This window comes from Strongylocentrotus purpuratus, unplaced genomic scaffold (assembly GCF_000002235.5).
Source record: "Strongylocentrotus purpuratus isolate Spur 01 unplaced genomic scaffold, Spur_5.0 spur5_scaffold_9, whole genome shotgun sequence".
Classification (NCBI taxonomy): domain Eukaryota; kingdom Metazoa; phylum Echinodermata; class Echinoidea; order Camarodonta; family Strongylocentrotidae; genus Strongylocentrotus; species Strongylocentrotus purpuratus.
Genome location: NW_022145615.1, coordinates 10,960,175 through 10,965,939, shown reverse-complemented (window position 1 = coordinate 10,965,939; position 5,765 = coordinate 10,960,175). Strand labels below are relative to the sequence as shown.

General features: G+C 35.8%; 1 non-coding gene across 1 annotated transcript; it reads right to left on the bottom strand.

Annotated features, from left to right (window-relative positions):
* Positions 1-1,251: 1,251 nt before the first annotated feature.
* On the bottom strand, positions 1,252-1,352 carry Mir9 (microRNA mir-9). Its single transcript, NR_036393.1, has one exon. It is a non-coding gene; the product is annotated as a microRNA mir-9 (primary transcript).
* Between the last annotated feature and the right edge of the window lie 4,413 nt (positions 1,353-5,765).

The following is a 5,765-nucleotide window of genomic DNA, read 5'->3' as shown; positions in this document are numbered from 1 at the left end:
TCTTCCATGACCAGAAAGAAAAGTAAGCATTGCTTTTTTTCAGAATAAGAAAGGAATAGTTAATTACCAAGTACCAACTTTCATCGATTTATTGTAAGATTTGAGAACAAAGGAAGAGGATAACAAACAAACAAGATACATGCAATAAATGACATCTTTGAGCATCAGGGAGGCGCGATGGCTCAGTGGTAGAGAAGTGGTCTCGTAACCGGGAGGGCCCAGGTTCGAAACCAAGGCGAATCGCTGTCGCCCTTTGGTAAGGCATTAATCCTCATTACCAAGTCCCTTGGAGAGGACCTAAAGCCGTCGATCCCCTGGTTGCTTACTTACAAGCATAAACATGCCTTTTTAGCAGTCAGGTAAAACAAAACAAAACAAATAAACACATGCGAGATTGCTAGAGAAGATTGTAGAAGAAAATCGATGAAATGTATGGCTTTGTTTTAAATTGAATCTGATAAATGAAGTACAAGACAAGATGAGTAAAAGCTGTACTTTAAATCACTTAAAAGGGACACTCTACAACTTAAGGTTTGAAATCAACATTAACAGGGGATGAGGAGTGACTTTTTTCAAATTGGTAGACCGATTTGACATCGTTATGGATGCGCCCTAAAGATGGTGGAAAAGCAATGCAAATTGTGGGATATAACATTTTGAATTGCACTCACTAGATCATCATAAATGGAGTAGTAATTTCAAATACTTAAATACTATATATTTGAGTATTTCCTGTTTTATTCAGATTGTTGTACATGCATTTCACTTATGCTGTACATTAATTTTTCTGTGTATATAATTGTTTGTTTTAATTTCTACTCATGGCCCCGTCTTATAGTTGACATGTTTACATCATAACATGCTTATTTAGTTTCAATCATTCAATAACGAAATGTTATCCATGTGTTGATTCTAATTTGATTTGTGATTATCTAAAGAGCTGGGAGCTCTAATTAAAAGCTAATTCACATGTAATTCTAGTGTGAAGTCGCCTTATTTTTTCTTTGCATACATATCACTACACCAGAAACAAATCTATCGTCAGACAGGTAATCTACAGAACCTAGAGCTGGCATAGATGATCCACCTTTACCTGAACGGTATCAAAATATTCACTTACCAGTCTACACCTGTCCATGATCCATCAATCGATTTGTAATCCATTCGTGTTGAGCAGGGAAGCTCCTTGTTTCACAAGGGACCTTTGACCTCGGGTATGGAGGGGATTCCCCCGGAGTATCTCCAGGGGCGACATGTGACAACAGGCACTTATCTTTGGTAACCTAGCTTTATGATGCATTGACATCACTCATACAGCTAGATAACCAAAGAGAAAAGCAGAGTCAGTATGAAGTAAGTTGTCCGAAGATCCTTTCCACGATGCAAGACACTGCTAGAAAGGTTCCAACTTAAAACGTGTATCTTGGTTCCATCTCCTCTTGTATCGACTTGTCTTAACCTTCTTAAAACTTTGTATTCCGTTGTCAAGCTTTCCATGTCTTCCTGTTCATCCTTCGTACTTTCATACATTGAAAAATAGGTATTCTTACCAAAATGAACATAACCACGTTTTCCCCTAATTTAAACTAATGGTTGCAAGACTAGTCACCATTGAATGATGTTTTGCCATGCATAGTTAGAGTGCCGTGGATTCGACAGAAACAAAACAGTTTGAAGATGAGATACAATCGTGATAATATGCCATGTAATTGGGAAGCATAAAAACCCTGACGATAATTAAAGTTTAAACTAGTGAACATAATTGTGACAAAAGGCTTCTACTACTTCTTCAAGCTCCCCACGCCTACAAGTAAATAAGAGAATCCTGCGATTCAACTGCTCAAATTTAAGACCATGCATTTTACTACAAGTTTCAAATCATGATTCAATTATTTTTAAGCTTGCAAGTTGCAAGTTACATGAAGCAATGCGGATTTTCTCCATGTGCTCCAAACTATAGCACGTGTCTATACATTCATCACAATCAATTCAATACAGTTTACAATAAGACACAAAATAAACCAAAATCTAAAATATTCGGCTTGTTGAAAACAGCATAGCATAAACTTGAAACGCTTTTACCTTTCCACGTGTGTGTTTCCGTTTCTTGTGTGATACATACCCTCATTGCAGTCACACAAATAATAGACAGGCATCAATGACCAAAGTAAAATCCGATCCCCAGCTGCGATTTATTTTATGAATGCAATTACTCCCCAGATTGAATTACATTGCTTCCTCCTTGGTGCATACACCATGCACATGGTGTGTAAATGATACCTTCCACGTTTATTTCTTCGACTGTACAGAAGAACGAGAACAATATGTACTGATAATTAAAGTTCTCTTTGAAGCCAGAATGGCGGTTACCCATATCCTTTAACACAGAGACAACGCCCTACTGGCTCTGAACAGACGGTTTTTATGATGTAATGCGTTTTGAGATAAGGAGATATGAATTAAATACCCGCAAAGAAAAGAATGAACCGGAATTAATACGATAAATAAATGAATAACAATTTCCGACGGAAATGCCTATCATGGCGTTACAAAAGCAAAAACATAATTTATACATTACCGTGATTTGTGGTAAGCCTATATATGCCTAATAAAGACACTGAATTTTGAACAGAAACTGGCATAACGTATTGGAATAATATTTGGTCATAAATTATTAAACTGAATTTGAAAATATAATTGCAAACGTGATTACGAAATACTGTATTGCAGAAGGTGACCTGTGTTGAAGTACACTTACACGTAAGTGTACACGTGGGGCAAGGTTATTTAATATAATCTTGAAAGACCATATGGTTTCGTATTTCATTGCTTAGTACGGGCAGCTGTTATAAGAAATAAATCATTTTATTTTAGCAGGTACCATCCATTTAAGACTTAATGCAAATGTAATGAAATATATGAAAAATATACTTTTTATCCTACCGAGAACTATTGTGTTTAAAGTACCTGAAAACCAATTTAAACTGATGACTATCACCACCTTGAGATACATATGGTGTTCAGATGGGTAGGACTCGGTTTCGTTTTGAATTGCTATTAGTATGTGTACCATGATTCATACTGAATCACAATTATCGTCAGGTTCAATCTCGGGCCAAGCTTTCTTTCAACCATTTTTTCTAGCATTATTTTGTTTTACTTAAAGCTAGTAAGCTACTCCGGCAAGAAGGATACTTTCTATTTCATTAGAAATCCAACATACTGAATCACAATTATCGTCAGGTTCAATTTCGGGCCAAGCTTTCTTTCAACCATTTTTTCTAGCATTATTTTGTTTTACTTAAAGCTAGTAAGCTACTCCGGCAAGAAGGATACTTTCTATTTCATTAGAAATCCAACATATTAATCAGCCTATTATGTTTTCATTGTAAATTCATTAATTCACCAAAGCTCGACATTTACAAATGTATATTACAAAATACTTGTGCAAGAACCTTCAAAGGCAAATCTTATCGACAGTGATCCCTGGCATAATGATCTCAAGAAAGCAATATTTCAAAAGATGAAACAAAACAAGAAAGACGTTAATAATTTATTGTAATTGGTCACTCAATCTCCGAACAGTCGGATAAAATCATCACACACACACGCACGCACGCACACGTTCATCCGTACAAGTTATAGGTGAAAAGCCTATTCTACGGACATACGTTTCTAAAACCCTATGCATGTGCATAAACGAATTTTCATACTCTTAATTTAGGTTTACTACATATCGTCTTTATCGCATAATCATACACCCGAACAAATACAATAGGGAGTATATCACTGATAAACAATTTACATGCACTACACCGTATATCCTTCTCCCCAATGGGTAATGTACGTATATCTTTGCGCACGATGTAATGAAAATGGCGCCACGCGGCTACGTATTTTGGCGGGAACTCACGATTGCGCGGGTAGCAAGATTCGGTCAGCATACGTTTCCCGAGCCCCGGGGGTACAAACATGATTCGAGATTAATGAAAGTAATATACAGACATAATGAGCGCCGTTGTTCATCCCCATACATAACTTACAGAAGTTCTATTGGTGTATCAACAACAAGGTGGAGGTCGGTATGACCCCATGGAAGAACAGAAGAATTTCGGAAAGGAAGTGAAATGGGTTATACATGCTGATTTAAAAGAGAAAAATAGTACAGAAGTAAATAAAACAAACTAATAAGCAAGCAGAACGATGCATATGACATAGCCTACTAAATATGAAACACAGATGCGTCACGATAACCAAAAAGCTAAAGTTATTTTGTGTTATACAGTGTTTATAATACATACAAAAACTAGTAAACTGAAATTGCAGAAGATATGAAAGACCTTGACTTTTGAGTAAGGAAAATAGCTTGGAGAGTTCGCTTTTTTCAACGATGAACTACTCACATAAAAAAACACCCATCCTATGAAATAACTAATTGAATAATACCATCAAATCAACCAGAAACAAACACACTCACATACACACACACTCTCTCTCTCTCTGTTATATATATATATATATATATATATATATATATATATAAATACATGTGGCGCTTGCAACTATCTATAACAAATTATCTCGTAGTAAATAAAACGTTCTCCATTTTTTTTCTTCCATTATTGCTCTGAATTTCGAAGCTGTCTTCTCGGTCACTGGAAGTCAATCACTCAGTCAAATGCTTAAGGATGTTGACATTAAAGCATGTCTCTCAAATCTTGGCAAAGTGTCAATAAACACATTCTGTCAAGGGGCTGAAATTTAGGATCGGTAATATGAAGCACATCGCATGCGATGTGTAATTTTGTTGTTAGGAAATGATAACGATTGTAATAATAATCAAAATAACGATAGTGATGATGTTTTTGTAAGTAGGGGCGATTAATTTTGTCAATATTCAGGCTTTACTCGCCACCAAAAATGTTCATTTCATATTGTAGGCCTTAAAACGTTCATTGAACCTATGATAGCAATACTTACAATTTGTTTACATACTTACATCGTGTGTGTTTTAGCTGTCAAAACATTCTAAAAACACTACATTCTACTTGAACTATGAACATTTGGTATTACCTATAGTCCCAAAATTTTCTTTATGTTTGGGAAAACACATTAATATTAATAATGAAATGATCTATTAAAATAAACATAATGTGCAGCTATTTCTATATTATGGTTTGTACTATCATAACTTAGGACAACTACTTAATAGGCCTTATCACAAATTAAAACAGTGAACACATAGTTATCATGTGGATGGAGCTGAAACAAATCGGAAGGATAATGATAAACAACAAATCTTGTAAAGACTAGTCTATCATGAATGGGTTTTTATATACACATCCTTCATAGCCTCTAAATCGCCGTTTAAATCACACCAAATCGATCGCGTTAAACCATCACACTCTGCCTTTAAAATAAAATATTAGGGGGACAAGTGCTTTAAGTGCCACTTCCGAAAAGTCGGCATTCTTGGCCATGAAAAGCTGGTAATCTGAGCCAGACTAGGGGTCACGTGCGCACGCGTCGCATCGTAAATCTTGCCGAAAAATTGTATTTTTTCACAGATATGCAAACATTGGTTTTCAATGTTTTGGATAATCGTAGGTGTATATAGGAAAGTGATCCCGTAAGTCTTTTAAAGAAGGACAGGGAGTTGACGAGGAGGCTGGAAATGAGGGCAGGTGTGGTGGGGGAGAACTAGAGTAAACAGTGCTCGTACTATTAAAGAGAGATGAAATAAACTAAATTGGATGAAAATATTG